At 35.9% G+C, this 14,312-nt stretch overlaps 1 protein-coding gene across 35 annotated transcripts in view; it reads left to right on the plus strand.

Annotated features, from left to right (window-relative positions):
- PTPRD (protein tyrosine phosphatase receptor type D) overlaps positions 1-14,312 on the plus strand; it is a 2,337,809-nt gene that overhangs the window by 578,298 nt on the left and 1,745,199 nt on the right. For all 35 annotated transcript variants that reach the window (XM_050761934.1, XM_050761936.1, XM_050761930.1 and 32 more), the window contains exon 3: positions 3,147-3,219. The gene's annotated coding sequence lies outside the window, so the exon portion shown is untranslated. The remainder of the gene's footprint in view (positions 1-3,146; positions 3,220-14,312) is intronic.

Consider the following 14,312-nt stretch of genomic DNA (forward strand, 5'->3'; position numbering starts at 1 on the left):
CCGCACTCACCTTGAGAAACAGAGTAAGGTCCTATCTAAATAAATAAATACATAAATAATAAGAATCTGGCTCAAGCCAGTAATCCCAGCACTTTGGGAGGCCCAGGTGGGCAGATCACGAGGTCAAGAGAGCAAGACCATCCTGACATGATGAAATCCTGTCTCTACTAAAAATACAAAAATTAGCTGGGTGTGGTGGCACATGCCGGTAATCCCAGCTACTTGGGAGGCTGAGGTAGGAGAATCACTTGAACCCAGGAAGCGGAGGTTGTAGTGAGCTGAGATCGCACCACTGCACTCCAGCCTGGTGACAAAACCAAACTCTATCTCAAAAATAAAATAAAATGAGATAAAATAAAATAAAATAAAAATTACTTGTGCTGTTTGTAGAACCCTGGCAAAATATGTGTGTGTGTGTGTGCATGAGTGTGTGTGTGTGTGCCTTGCTGCTATTTGATTTGATATCTAAGTGATCAGTTCGTTTTACAGTGGACTACGATCTGAATATGATGCTTAAATGCTGATAAACTTGATGCTTAATAAGCAAATGGACTTCAGAATGTTTATCCAGGCTTAACAGTAAAATACATCAGGGAATTAAGTATGTGGGTAACATGTTGATGATCATTTACCTGTCAACAATCTACCATTTTTATGTCTTAGATGTCAAGAAGAAAGGGATCCAAATAGGCCTGAGAAAGCAGAGATTCCACTAGTGTATGTAGACTGTCAGCCCTAACCTGTCCTGACTTTTATTAAAATAATTAATAAATGTGTATCTTTCATTGAAATACTTAATACTACATTTATTTGGGAGATATGCAGTATGAGTATCAGTGGGTGTACTGCCAGATACCAATGTTGAATATCCAAGAATAAAGCTTATTTTAGACCTACAGACCAGTGGGAATCTGAAATATTCATTGGTCAGGTATGTTCCACCCCATGATTTAGACACTTACCTATGTCCTCTGAAGTTTTAAACACAAACAAATGAAGATATAGGTTTTCTGCTTCCTGAACAAGGGCCAAAGTTAGTTGTCAGAAGCATGCTGTCTTGCTGGTATTTACTCACTTATCTTTTCATGCCTAATTTTTAAATGAAGTATACTGTTATTATTAAGCAGGAAACCACTAATAAGGAATTTCATGAATAAGGAACTTAAGCTAGCATAGTTGGGCACCATAACATTTGGGATGGGGGAAATGGACTGTAAGATAGGTCTGGAGTTGTTAATTAGCAGGGTGGTGAGACTGAAGGAAGGCTGAAATGATGAGGGTGTGGAGAGGTAGACCAAGGGTCAACCTAGATAGGGAAGTAAGAAGAGCCAGAAATTAAAGACTTAAATGTAAAACCTAAAACTATATATATATATAAAAAAAAAAAACCCAGAAGATAACCTAGGCAATACCACTCAGGACATAGGCATGGGTAAAGAATTCATGACAAAGATGCCAACAGCTATTGCAACAAAAGTAAAAATCAACAAATGAGATCTAATTAAACTAAAGAGCTTCTGCACAGCAAAAGAAATTATCAACAGATAGACGACTTACAGAATGGGAGGATATTTGATATTTTTGCAAACTATTCCTATAACAAAGGTCTAATATCCAGTATCCATAAGGAACATAAACAAATTTATAAGAAAAAAAAAAAACCCCATTAAAAAGTGGGCAAAGGCCATGAACAGGCACTTCTCAAAAGAAGACCTACATGTGGCCAACAACCGTATTGGGAAAAAGCTCATCACTGATCATTAGAGAAATGCAAATTAAAGCCACAATGAGATATTATCTCACACCAGTCAAAATGGCTATCATAAAAAGTCAAAAATAGTACAAGCTGGCAAGGTTGTAGAGAAAAAGGAATGCTTATACACTGTTGGTAGGAGTGTAAATTAGTTCAACCACAGTGGAAGACAGTGTGGAGACTACTCAAAGACCTTAAGTCAAAAATAATATCGATCCAACAATCCTATTACTAGCAATCCTATTACTATATACTCAAAGAAATATGAATTGTTCTATTATAAAGACATATGCACGTGTATGTTCATTGCAGCACTATTCACAACAGCAAAGACATGTAATCAACCTAAATGACCATCAATAATAGACTGCATAAAGAAAATGTGCTACATATATATATGGAATACTATGCAGCCATAAAAAAAGAACAAAATCATGTCCTGTGCAGGGACTTGGATGGAGCCAGAGACCATTATCCTTAGAAAACTAAAGGAACAGAAAGCCAAATACTACATTTTCTCACTTATAAGTGGGAGCTTAATGATGAGAACACATGACACACAGATGGTAATAACATACACTGGGGCCTATTGGAGGGGGGAGGTTGAGAGGAGGGAGAGGATCAGGAAAAGTAACTAATGGATATTAGGCTTAATACCCTGGTGATGAAATAATCTGCACAACAAACGCCTGTGACACATATGTTTCCCTATGTAACAAACCTGCACACATGTACCCCTGAACTTAAAAGTTCTTAAAAAAAAAAAAAAAAAAGTAGAACCAGGAGCTGAGACAGAATGTGAGAAGAAGAAAGAGTAAAAGGCAAGAATTTATGTGGAAGAAATGATTTAGTGAAAGGAATAGTGGTTAAATAATTAGAGGTTATTGTAAGAAAGATAGAATTGCAGATAAATTTAGTTTTAGCTTTATTTGTGAATTGAAGACAATCGTTTGCCATTTTAAAAAAGTGGGTTTGTAGTTAGTCAACAAATTAATATCCTACAGCATGAGCTTTTATATCAGAGCAAATTTTTTTTTCCATATGAATTTTAGAATAGTTTTTTCTTATTCTGTGAAGAATGACATTAGTAGTGAAATAGGAACAGCATTTAATCTGTAGATTGCTTTGGGCAGTATAGCCATTTTAATGATATTGATTCTTCCAAAAGATTCTGTATATTCTTTAAATATTATTGGCTACAATACTTTACATCAAGGAAATAATATAGACTCTCATTTTAGGATATCATTTCTTAGCATTAATTTGTTAACTTCATTTATCTCTAAGGTAGTTTTTACTGTTCTCCTTTTTTATCTGAACAACTGACTTAAATGTGACATAATACAACTGCCAGAAAATGTGAATTAAAGCTATCTCTCACTTTTCCTTCCAGGGAAATCTTGAGGAGTTTGATACTTTTCATCCTCCAGCCATAAAATCATCTTGTGGGGGGAGGCTGTACACTGGTAAGTCTCACTCATTCTAATTTTTCTCTTTAATGCTCAATATAATACAGTCTTTGACTTGGTTTTAATGTACAACTAGCATGACTCAAAAGATATCAACATCATTGCTTGGCTAATTATAGAATAATTCTTTTTTGAAAAAACGTATAATATGATTTCACTTTTCCTTCTCATTACTCTAGTAATAGGAGTGCTATTAAAACTCATAGATATAAAATGAAAATTATGTGCTGGAATGGAAAGTAATATTTTTTAATTTTAAAATTGTGCTAGTATTACTTACAGCTAATTTTTAGAATATTATATATATTTACACCTTGGCTCACAAGCAATAGTTGAGTGAGGATCCACGAAGAGATCTGAAGCTATGATTTTTAAAAAGCTAATACACTATACTTATTATATATAAATTTTATGCCATAAAGTCAAATATGTAACCATTATGTTTCGATGCATTGTTTCTCTCTTACCAGTATATAGCATTAGTATTTCTTGGTATCATGTTTCTGAGCAACACTCCTCCCAATTTGCCATCGCGCTCTCTCTCTCTCTCTCTCTCTCTCTCTCTCTCTCTCTCTCTCTCTGTCTCTCTCTGTCTCTCTCTCCCTCCCTCCCTCATTTACAGGTACACATACAGAAACACACTCATACACACACACACACTTACATGCTCCTTAAAATATTTATCACATCCAGGTCACCATTAGTTAATTTCAACTTCCCCAGTTCATGTAAACTACAGACTCAGCAGCACTTCTCATGCCCTCACTTTCTGATTAGTGGAGGTTTGGGTGGAATACTTCATTAGTTACAAATGCTCAATCTGCACCCAAGTTCATATACATTGCTATAAAATCATGCAAATTTACTACTATCTTTATAGTAGTAAAAAATATAAACTGCATACAGTTGAAATGTAAAAAGATATAACAACAAAGTCATGTATAGAAATTAATTAGAATAAGATTTTGGGAATCTCAATCCTAAAAATCCCCTGCTTTTCCTGATTTTTATCTACTTCCAGAAGTTCTATTTGATACTCAAGGACTCTTCAAAAACACTAATTCTAAGCATTAGATTGAACAGATATATTGCATGTTGCAAGGTAGCAAGTGTGTTTTTACATTTATACATACAAATAAGCTTGTACATGTGGCTGATGTGGAAAAAAATTCACTATAGCAAGAGTTTGAGGAGACTTAGAAGAGTCCCTAGTGATCTTATTTGAATATTCCTATTCTGGAAAGTCTAGGGAGTGAAAGAATTTCAGGAAGGTAGTTATATAGAGAATCAAAGTACCAAATAATAGGGAAGGATAACTTGTGTCCCATAGAATAGCTCCAAAGATACTTTGGCAAGTTGCCATCTGTTGACACACATCATTTATGATCACTGTATTGTAGAATCCCTTAGTCATGGATAAGCTTACTAATTTTTTTCTTAGTAATGTCTTTAGTTTTGGGCTACCAGATGTTATACTATGAGGAGAAAAGAGGAAAATTAAATGGCTATAGTAAGAAACCATTTAACCCAAGTTGTTTCTGCATGTGTGAACCACCAATTCTATAAAATAGTTGTTTTTCAGTGTATCAGATAACATCCTTTGTTGAGTATTAATCTAGATGTTCCCATTCCTACTCCTTCCAATAGTAGCTTACATTTAATCAACCTTCAGTTCAAATCCAAAACCAGGCAGGTAGGATGTTAAGTGACAAATTCAAGACATTCCAGCTAGCCAGCTTTCATCAAATCTTTAATATGAAAACATTCCTAATTCCTGATTCCACTTATTTGAGACTTCTCATTGAAAACCTAATAATGCTGAAACAATTCAAAATCCTTTTAAATGTTCTGTTATCCAGAAATCAATTCACCATCTCTTGTCTTCAAAAAATATGCACACCTTTCTGAAAAACAGATATATATTGTGTCTACATCATTCCTTTGATCTATGAATGTAGTAAACTCTATAAAAAAAGAAAAATAGGCTCTGCTGGCACAACTCGGTGAATCCTTAATGATGTATTTGTATTAGGGACAGAACTAATAGGATATATATATGTATATGGAGTTTATTAAGTATTCCACAATAGGCTGTCTGCAAGTTTGAGGAGGAGGAGAGCCAGTCCGAGTCTCAAAACTGAAGAACTTAGAGTCCAATGTTCCAGGGCAGGAAGCATCCGTCACTGGAGAAAGATGTAGGCTGTGAGGCTAGGACCGTCTTGCCTTTTCAGATTTTTCGGCCTGCTTTATATTCACTCGCAGCTAATTAGATGGTGCCCACCAGATTAAGGGTGGGTCTGCCTTCCCCAGCCCACTGACTCAAATGTTAATCTCCTTTGGCAACACCCACACAGACACAACCAGGATCAATACTTGCATCCTTCAATTCAATCGCACTGACACTCAGTATTAACCAGCAAAATATTGATTATGGCATTTTTCACAGGACACTCAGCTGTTAGATAATTCACTTAAATTCAACTATATTTTGGGGATCAATTTCTGCCTAACCAAGTCATAGTCCATATTATTTAGCTTGTCTTAAAAAAATTACTACCTGGCACTATGTTCTCTATACTTGGACCCTGCAATTTGTCCATATTTTTCCTCTACAGAAAGACAAGGACAGATAGATTAATCAGTTTTGGTCTCTCATTTTGTATTGGTTTTTTTCTGAGTAGTCTTTCACTTCACAAAGATATCTGTGTTATCTACTATCTACCAAACACTTAAATAGGGAAAAGTTAGTTTGCTACTTTCCCAGAACACAATGAAGATTTAAGCAGCTTTGTACTCAAAGTTCAAGGTTGCTTATGAATAAAATGACAAACCATAGAGTCCGAAGGTGAAGATGAAGCGGAATGTGAGTATGACAAATTACTTGGTTTGTATCTTCACTAAATAATCCATGGGCAGTGTTCAGGACACAAGGCCCCATTGATCAAAACCAAGATTTTCTCAACTGTAATTTTTCTATTGGATAGATTCTCCATGTGGACTCCAGTCCTTTTCTCACCCATCACCAGGCCCCTCCTATATTTGACCCTTCTTATTCCCCTGAGCCTTCCCTTCTCCCAGGTATCCCTCCTAGGGGTTAACATTAGTCTAGTCACTCATGTTTCTTCTCTTTTCAGTCTATAGCTTTCATGATAGAACTCATCTACCCTTGTAGCTTCAAGGGTCATTTCTATTTCGTGACACTCAAATCAATATGTACCCCTAAGGCCTCATTTCTGATAAACAAATCAACATATCTATTTGATAGCACACTAGCTTCTTACCTTACAATATGTGAAAATTGAGTTCATAATGTTTTCCCAATATTTTCGCACAAACCCCTTTCTTTTGTTTTCCCATTTCTGTTAAAGGGTCATCTACCCAGTTTCCCCAAAAGAAACCTAGAAATATATTTGACTCCTTTCTCACCTTCTCACCTATCTTAACATTTTACTCACAAAATCTTGTCAAAGCCATTGTGTTAGTCCATTTTCATGCTTCTGATAAAGACATACCTGAGACTGGAGCAATTTACAAAAGAAAGAGGTTTAAGAGACTTACAGTTCCACATGTCTGGGGAGGTCTCACGATCATGGTGGAAAGTGAGAAGCACATCTCACAGGGCGGCAGACAGGATAAGAAAGCTTTTGCAGGGAAATTCCAGTTTTTTAAAAACCATCAGATCTTGTGAGACTTATTTACTATCAGGAGAACAGCACAGAAAAGACCTGCCCCCATGATTAATTACCTCCCACCTTTGCCCTCCCACAACACATGGAAATTCAAGATGAAATTTGGATGGGGACACAGCCAAACCATATTTTTCTATCCCTGGCCCCTCCTAAATCTTATGTTCTCATATTTCAAAACCAATCATGTCTCCCTAACAGTACCCCAAAGTCTTAATTCATTTCAGTATTAACTCAGAAGTCCACAGTCCAAAGTTTCATCTGAGACAAGGCAAGTCCCTTCCACCTATGAGCCTGTAAAATCAAAAGCAAATTAGTTACTTCGTAGATACAATAGGGATACAGGCATTGGGGCAATACAGCCATTCCAAATGGGAGACATTGACCAAAACAAAGGGCCTACGGACCCCGTGCAAATTCAAAGTTCACCAGGGCGGTCAAATCTTAAAGCTCCAAAATGATCTCCTTTGACTCCATGCCTCACATCCTGGTCATGCTGATGGAAAAGATGGGTTCCCATGGTCTTGGGCTGCTCTGCCCCTGTGGCTTTGCAGGGTACAGCCTCCCTTCCAGCTGCTTTCACAGGCTGGCATTCAGTGTCTGTGGCTTTTCCAAGCGCACGATATAAGCTGTCAGTGGATCTACCATTCTGGGGTCTGGAGGATGGTGGCTCTCTTCTCACAGCTCCACTAGGCAGCACCCCAGTGGGAACTCTCTGTGGAGGATCCAACCCCACATTTCCCTTCCACACTGCCCTAGCAGAGGTTCTCCATGAGCAACCCACCCCTGCAGCAAACCTCTTCCTGGACTTCCAGGCGTTTCCATACACTTGAAATCTGGGCAGAGGTTCCCTAACTCCAATTCTTGACTTTTGTGTAGTCACAGGCTCAACACCACATGGAAGCTGCCTAGACTTGGGGCTTGCACCCACTGAAGCCATGGCCCGAGCTCTATATTGGCCCCTTTCAGCCAGAGCTGGAGCAGCTGGGACACAGGGCATCAAGTCCCTAGGCTGCACACAGCCCAAGGAACCTGGGCCCCACCCACAAAAACCACTTTTTCCTCCGAGGCCTCTGGGTCTGTGATGGCAGAGGTTGCCGTGAAGACCTCTGACATGCCCTGGAGACATTTTTCTCATTGTCCTGGTGATTAGAATTTGAATCCTTGTTACTTATGCAAATTTCTGCAACCAGCTTTAATTTCTACACAGAAAATGGGATTTTCTTTTATATTCTGTTTTCCTTATAAAATTGAATGCCTTTAACAGCACCCAAGTCACCTCTTGAATACTTTACTGCTTAGAAATTTCTTCCACCAGATATCCTAAATCATCTCCCTCAAGTTCAAAGTTTCACAAATTTCTAAGGCATGACCAGAATGCCACCAGTCTCTTTGGTAAGAAATAGCAAGAATCACTTTTGCTACAGTTCCCAACAAGTTCCTCATCTCCATCTGAGACCCCCTCAGCCTGGATTTCATTGTCCATATCATTATCAGCATTTTGGTAAAAGCCATTCAACAAGTCTCTAGGGAATTTCAAACTTTCCTACATTTTCTTGTCTTCTTCTGAGCCCTCCAAACTGTTGCAACCTCTGCCTGTTACACAGTTCTAAAGTCAATTCCACAAATTTTTAGGTATCTTTTCAGCAGCACGCCACTCTACTGATACCAGTTTACTCTATCAGTCTGTTTTCACACTGCTGATAAAGACATACCCAAGACTGAGCAATTTAAAATAAAAAGGAGGTTTAACGGACTTACAGTTCCACATGGCTGGGGAGGCCTCACAATCATGGCAGAAGGTGAAAGGCATGTCTCACATGGCAGCAGACAAGAGAAGAGAGCTTGTGCAGTGAGACTTCATTTTTTAAAAACCATCAGATCTTGTGAGACTTATTCACTATCATAAGAACAGCACGAGAAAGACCCACCCTCATGATTACCTCCCACCAGATCCCTCCCACAACACATGGAAATTCAAGATGAGATTTGGGTGGGGGCAAAGTCAAACCATATTACCCATCAATGGACAGGTGGGAAATATTATAGGAATAAGAAACGTGTAATCCAATATATTTGTAAGTCATGTTTAAAATTCATCAGTGGAAACAAAATCCATTAGGAAAAACAAAATAATCACCCTCATCTAAAGGAGAAAAAGGCAATTCATATCAAAGTAAGAGGTAATACTCTCATATTTCACCATTTAGTTCAATGCCTTTTACTGGAAACTTCAATCTCTATTATTTTATTTCATTAATACTTTAGCAGTTTCTATTACATATATGTGCATATGTATTTACATAAATATTTTTAGAAAAAATATATTTTTGCCATAACCGTGGTAAGTTCAATGTTCAAAATTTTTCAATAGACAGTGTCAGCGAGAATCACCTTATGTGCCATATATTATTATAACAAATGCTTCCACATATATTATCTGAACATGTATGTTCTTCTCTTATCCTTTTATATTTTATAATACATGTGACATGCTTACACCTGACCAAATATTAATTGTGTTTTGGTACTTTTGTATAGAAACTTAGCACAGCCAAAATACTGTTGGAAGGAGGTACCTATGTGTCTCTCCATGATGGTGAGCCATGTTTGCGAACTACAGAATCTTTATTTCCCCGACAGTTTGGAAAAGGTCAAATTCTATCTGCCTCTCTTTCCCCCCAGCTTTAATGCCTGTGCTTTTATCTCAAACAACTATTTTTAACAACATGATGAAAAGTCCCCATTCATTCACTAAACATATATTTTAATTACTGGAAGAAGAAATTTTGGTTACCTACAGATATATGACATAATATAATCATTCACATTGTATTTCACTTTCTATTTATTTATAGTAGACATTTCCCCCCAAGTGTAAGATTTTCAGGAATCTGACTCTAATTCCTATCAATGGCCAGAGTGAACTGAATTAATAGAAAGAATTACCCCTTTTTATTTATTTTACCAAGGCCAAGTCTCTAGAGAAATTCTTTATTATTGCAGACAATACATTCTCTGGTTTGCTGGCTGGCTTTAATGGGATGTTAAAATCGATTGGAGCTATTTCTCTGTCACCTGAGAAGCACTGTAGATTTTGTGGTGTGTTGCAATTTCATATCCTTCTCATGTCTTTTTTTTTTTTTTTTAAGACACTCGCTAAACCAAGTGTCTTACTTGCTTGTGAGACCACAACTTCCTTTTTCTGAGGAAATAATTCTTGTAAATGTATAATGTACATGGAATCCAGTCCCCACCGTGATAGTTGTGTCAAAGTCATGATACATAATATTGTCTATTGTAAAAACTACACTGAAATCGTGGGGAGGTTCAGATTTTGCTGTATGCAATTACTGACAGTGCTCCTCCACTGAGAAAACAGTGCCCCCTTGTGATGGCAGGTTTATTACTGTAACTGTACTGTGACTGCTCCGGATGAGCACAGATTGTGGGCTAAGATAAACAAAATGATTTTTTGTCTATCTTTGTCTTTTTTAATTCACTCTATTAAAACAGTTTTTTTCCATGACTCTTGAGAAACTTAGGCAGGTCATTTGACTTTTCCAGTAATTTTTAGATGCTAAAAAATATGTTCACAATCATTTCAGATCTTTTAAACAATGTCAGTTTATGTCCAGTCCCATGGTTATTTAATGCTGAGACCTCTCTTCTTGGCCAAGTTTGTGCCATTTGTAGGCTAGTAGTCTAAGAAAGATGGAGTCATCAGCTTCCTTCCATCTCCTTGTTCAATCTTTGTACTATTTCTCTTCGTCCAGCTAGCCAAAGGCAGTTTCAGAATGTTTGGCTTTGGGACATGGTGAGAGAAATGTGTGAGGAACAGCCAAATTTTTAGTTAACGGGCATTGGCTTGGACTGGTTATTATTTAAAGCTGGCACTTTCTTATCAGTACATTTGTGGTTTCTCCAGAGACACCATCAATTGCAAGAGACACATTAGAGCAGCATTGGTTATGCAAGTGGTGAACTCTACTGAGATCCATTGCTTAACCCTTCCTTGGCCCTGAAGTATCCTGAGTTAATCTCTAGTTTCTCTTTCTTGAGATCTGTTCATGCCTGCCTGGGCTTCCTTTTGTTAGGATTTTTTCTTACCCTTTCTATTTCTCAAGTGGTGAGGTTGAAATGTTCTGTGAACTGTAGCATAGGTGTTTAATTTAATCATCCACATGGTTTCCTTGGAGTCTTTCTATCTTGACTTGGGATGAATAGGTTACACCTCAAATGTTTTTAAAGTCAGTGGGGGCAGCACAGCTCTCTCCAAGGAAATAATCTTCAAATATCATCTAATTTCTTACTTCCTAAAAGTGAGTGAGGGATTTAAAGGTTATCTAAATTTTTTTTAAAGTTTCTCAGATGTATCTAAAATTTACATTGTATTTGAAATGTGCTCAGCCAAACACCCATTCTAAATCTCTTTTATATGCACCAAGAGAGTCTGAAAGAAATGTGCATTCTCCTATGATGAAAGTTGGCAAGATCTGGTAAAACCAGCTCAAATCTAACTGTCAAATGGTTTGTATTATGGTTATGTACATCTACACATATTTTTATAATTATTCTCAGGCAAAATTGCTTAATGATCATTAAATTTCTTGAAGGATTTGGACAAAACTGGAAATGTGTAAGCAGTTCAGAAATGAAACACTTGAGACTAGTGAATTAGGACATCTGACTACGTTGCTGAATATAACACAGCATGTCATCTTTTTCCTTAAAGTATCACATTATGAGAGTTAATTATACAATTACTATAAAAGTGTTGTGTCTGTCACAAAAGACTTATATAATAAGAGCTTCCATTTTCTCAAGACACCAGGCATTCACACTGAGCAATAAAACAAAATAAACAACAAATAAAAATTCTTTTCAGGGGAAAACTGCCTTACTGCCTTCCTGGTTCAGAAGCAGCTAGAATTTATAAGTCTCTATTTATATAATAGTGTATAAACTTACTCTAGAATAAATTAAATGCATTACTTAAATAAAATACTAATACTGTGACTGACAATGACAAAAATGCTTATCATCATTAAATTATGCAGTACTAAAACATTTGTTATCTCACATGAAATACCTCTTATGACACTGACAAAGCAAATACTACTTTCACATGACATTTGGAAATATATCTAAAAATGATTGAAAATATATTGTGTTAATATAACAAATAGAAAGTACTCATGATTGGAAATAATAAGCTATTTAGTTAAATCCAAAATAATTAGAGCATATCAATTAAAGCTGTCATTGTGAAAAATATGTATTTGAAGTAATTCATAATCATTATATTGCAAACCACTGAAGTCATTTTGAAGCATAAGACCAAAGCAGTATTTTTCAGAACAAACACTGGCATATCTATCATGATTGTGAAGAATGTTTTACCTTTATTAAATGAAGGGTTCTTTTTTCCAAAGCTTTTTTTTTTTTTTTTTTTGACTCAACACTGTAGCATTTTTACTTAGGCCCTAAATTGCAATTCCATATATAATCGAATGTCAGAGGCTAATAAGAAAGTAAATTTAGCACATAAAAATTAAGAATAAGAATACAAATTTCTCATAATTCTCTAATAAACTCTCATACTTGATTAGAAAAAAAAATGTTCCATTTGAGGTCTGACAAATAAAATGCATGAGAGATCATGATCATGTGGAGAAAATAAAAGAAAAAAACAGAAGCGAATATAAAGATTTGTGAAATATTTGATGGTACAAACACAGAAGTTAACTTTAGGTAAAGAAAAGATGTAGAATTTTACTTTCTGAGTGCATAGAAGAAATTATGTGCAGAATTGATTTTTGTTTTCACAAAAGGATGGACAGGAGTCCTTGCTTTTCAGTTTATAATACCCCATTATTTGGGCACACACATCTGTGGCATGGCTGGAGAGGACCAGGTTCCTTTCTCAATGGAAGCTCTGAATTCTCCATTTTTAGAAAAGTTTGAAGATAAATTGTTGTCTGTTAATTTATAATGATTGGCCATACACTTAAAATGATTAATTCTAATTTAGTTAGTCATAACAGTGATACATTTATGTATATATACATATATACATAAAAACATATATTTAATGATTTACAGAAATCTAAATAAGTTTTGCTTATTGTGATTTGCACATTGTAATCAATGTGTCAAAAATCTTTCATTTGAGAATTTGTAGTATATATATAAAAATAGGTAAAATATTATTTTAGTTTTAACACTTGGACAAAGAATATATGCTTCTAGTACAATATTTTCTGAGGCAAAATACAATTCCATTTAAAGACAGCTTTATATAAAGCCCATATAAGACGTTTTTGGAAGCCTAAAAATACTGAGGCATAAAACATGCTAAAGGAACAACCTAATTACAACCATATAATTCAATGGGCTATCTGCTCTATAATGTTGAATTATTGAGAACAGGAAAACAATTAATGGAAGAAATCATTTTTAAAATGTGAATTCAGTGTTTTGGCTCTCCTTTATAGCATTTTATTCATTCTAGTGGCTCAAATAAAACTTAGTCAATGTAAATCTTAACTGCTACCCAATCTACATAAACCACGATAAATTAATTTAATGTTTTTTTTCCTATATTTTAGAATGGAATACCCACTGTGTAAAAATTGTGTAGGTTGTTTTTTATTCTGTGCACTACAAGTGCCTTGTGGCCTTATTTTCTTTCCAGTTATTTGCTGAAATGTAATGCCATTACTTTCAATGGCAAAAACGGTGATTACTTTTGCATCAACCTAATACTAATAATCTTGTTAGGCAGCATTTGAATATGAAAAGGGAAAGTGATTCTCTATTGCTTTCATTCAACAAACATTTATTCATTGCTTACTGTGTGTGCCAATAAATTAGAATGGTATGTATGAGAGCAGTGTATCAGAAATAATAAGAGATATGAGACCCAAACTGCCTTATGCTAGAGAGGTTTATCATCAAGCATAACAAACAAGGAAGTTCAAATTTCCAGGTTTGGTTATTTCTGAGACACACGTCATGGAAGATTCAGGAAAATTCCTTCTTGTATGTAACTCTGCTTTCCTCGGATTTCTGTTCTTGGGTTAATTTACCCACAGTCACGAGGTGACTGCAAGATGACTGCTACAAAGGCATTGATTTTCTCACGCCTGAACACCTTCTTCAGAAATGTCCAGGCAGGCTCTCTTAAGTGCCACTGACCACATTTGGAAAGCAGCATTACAAGATAAAGCATCTCTCATTTTCATATTCTATAATGGAAGGCAGATCTATTAGAAGGGAATGCAAGTGTGTGTATGTGGGAGTGGGTTGACTGTTGATGAGCAACCAGAAATGTTTAATGTAGGGGATCTATACAATTGTGTTTTTACATAGTTTAGAACAACCATACTGGTGGGTATAAGT

The sequence above is a fragment of the Macaca thibetana genome, chromosome 15 (assembly GCF_024542745.1).
Source record: "Macaca thibetana thibetana isolate TM-01 chromosome 15, ASM2454274v1, whole genome shotgun sequence".
NCBI classification, from domain to species: Eukaryota; Metazoa; Chordata; class Mammalia; order Primates; family Cercopithecidae; genus Macaca; species Macaca thibetana.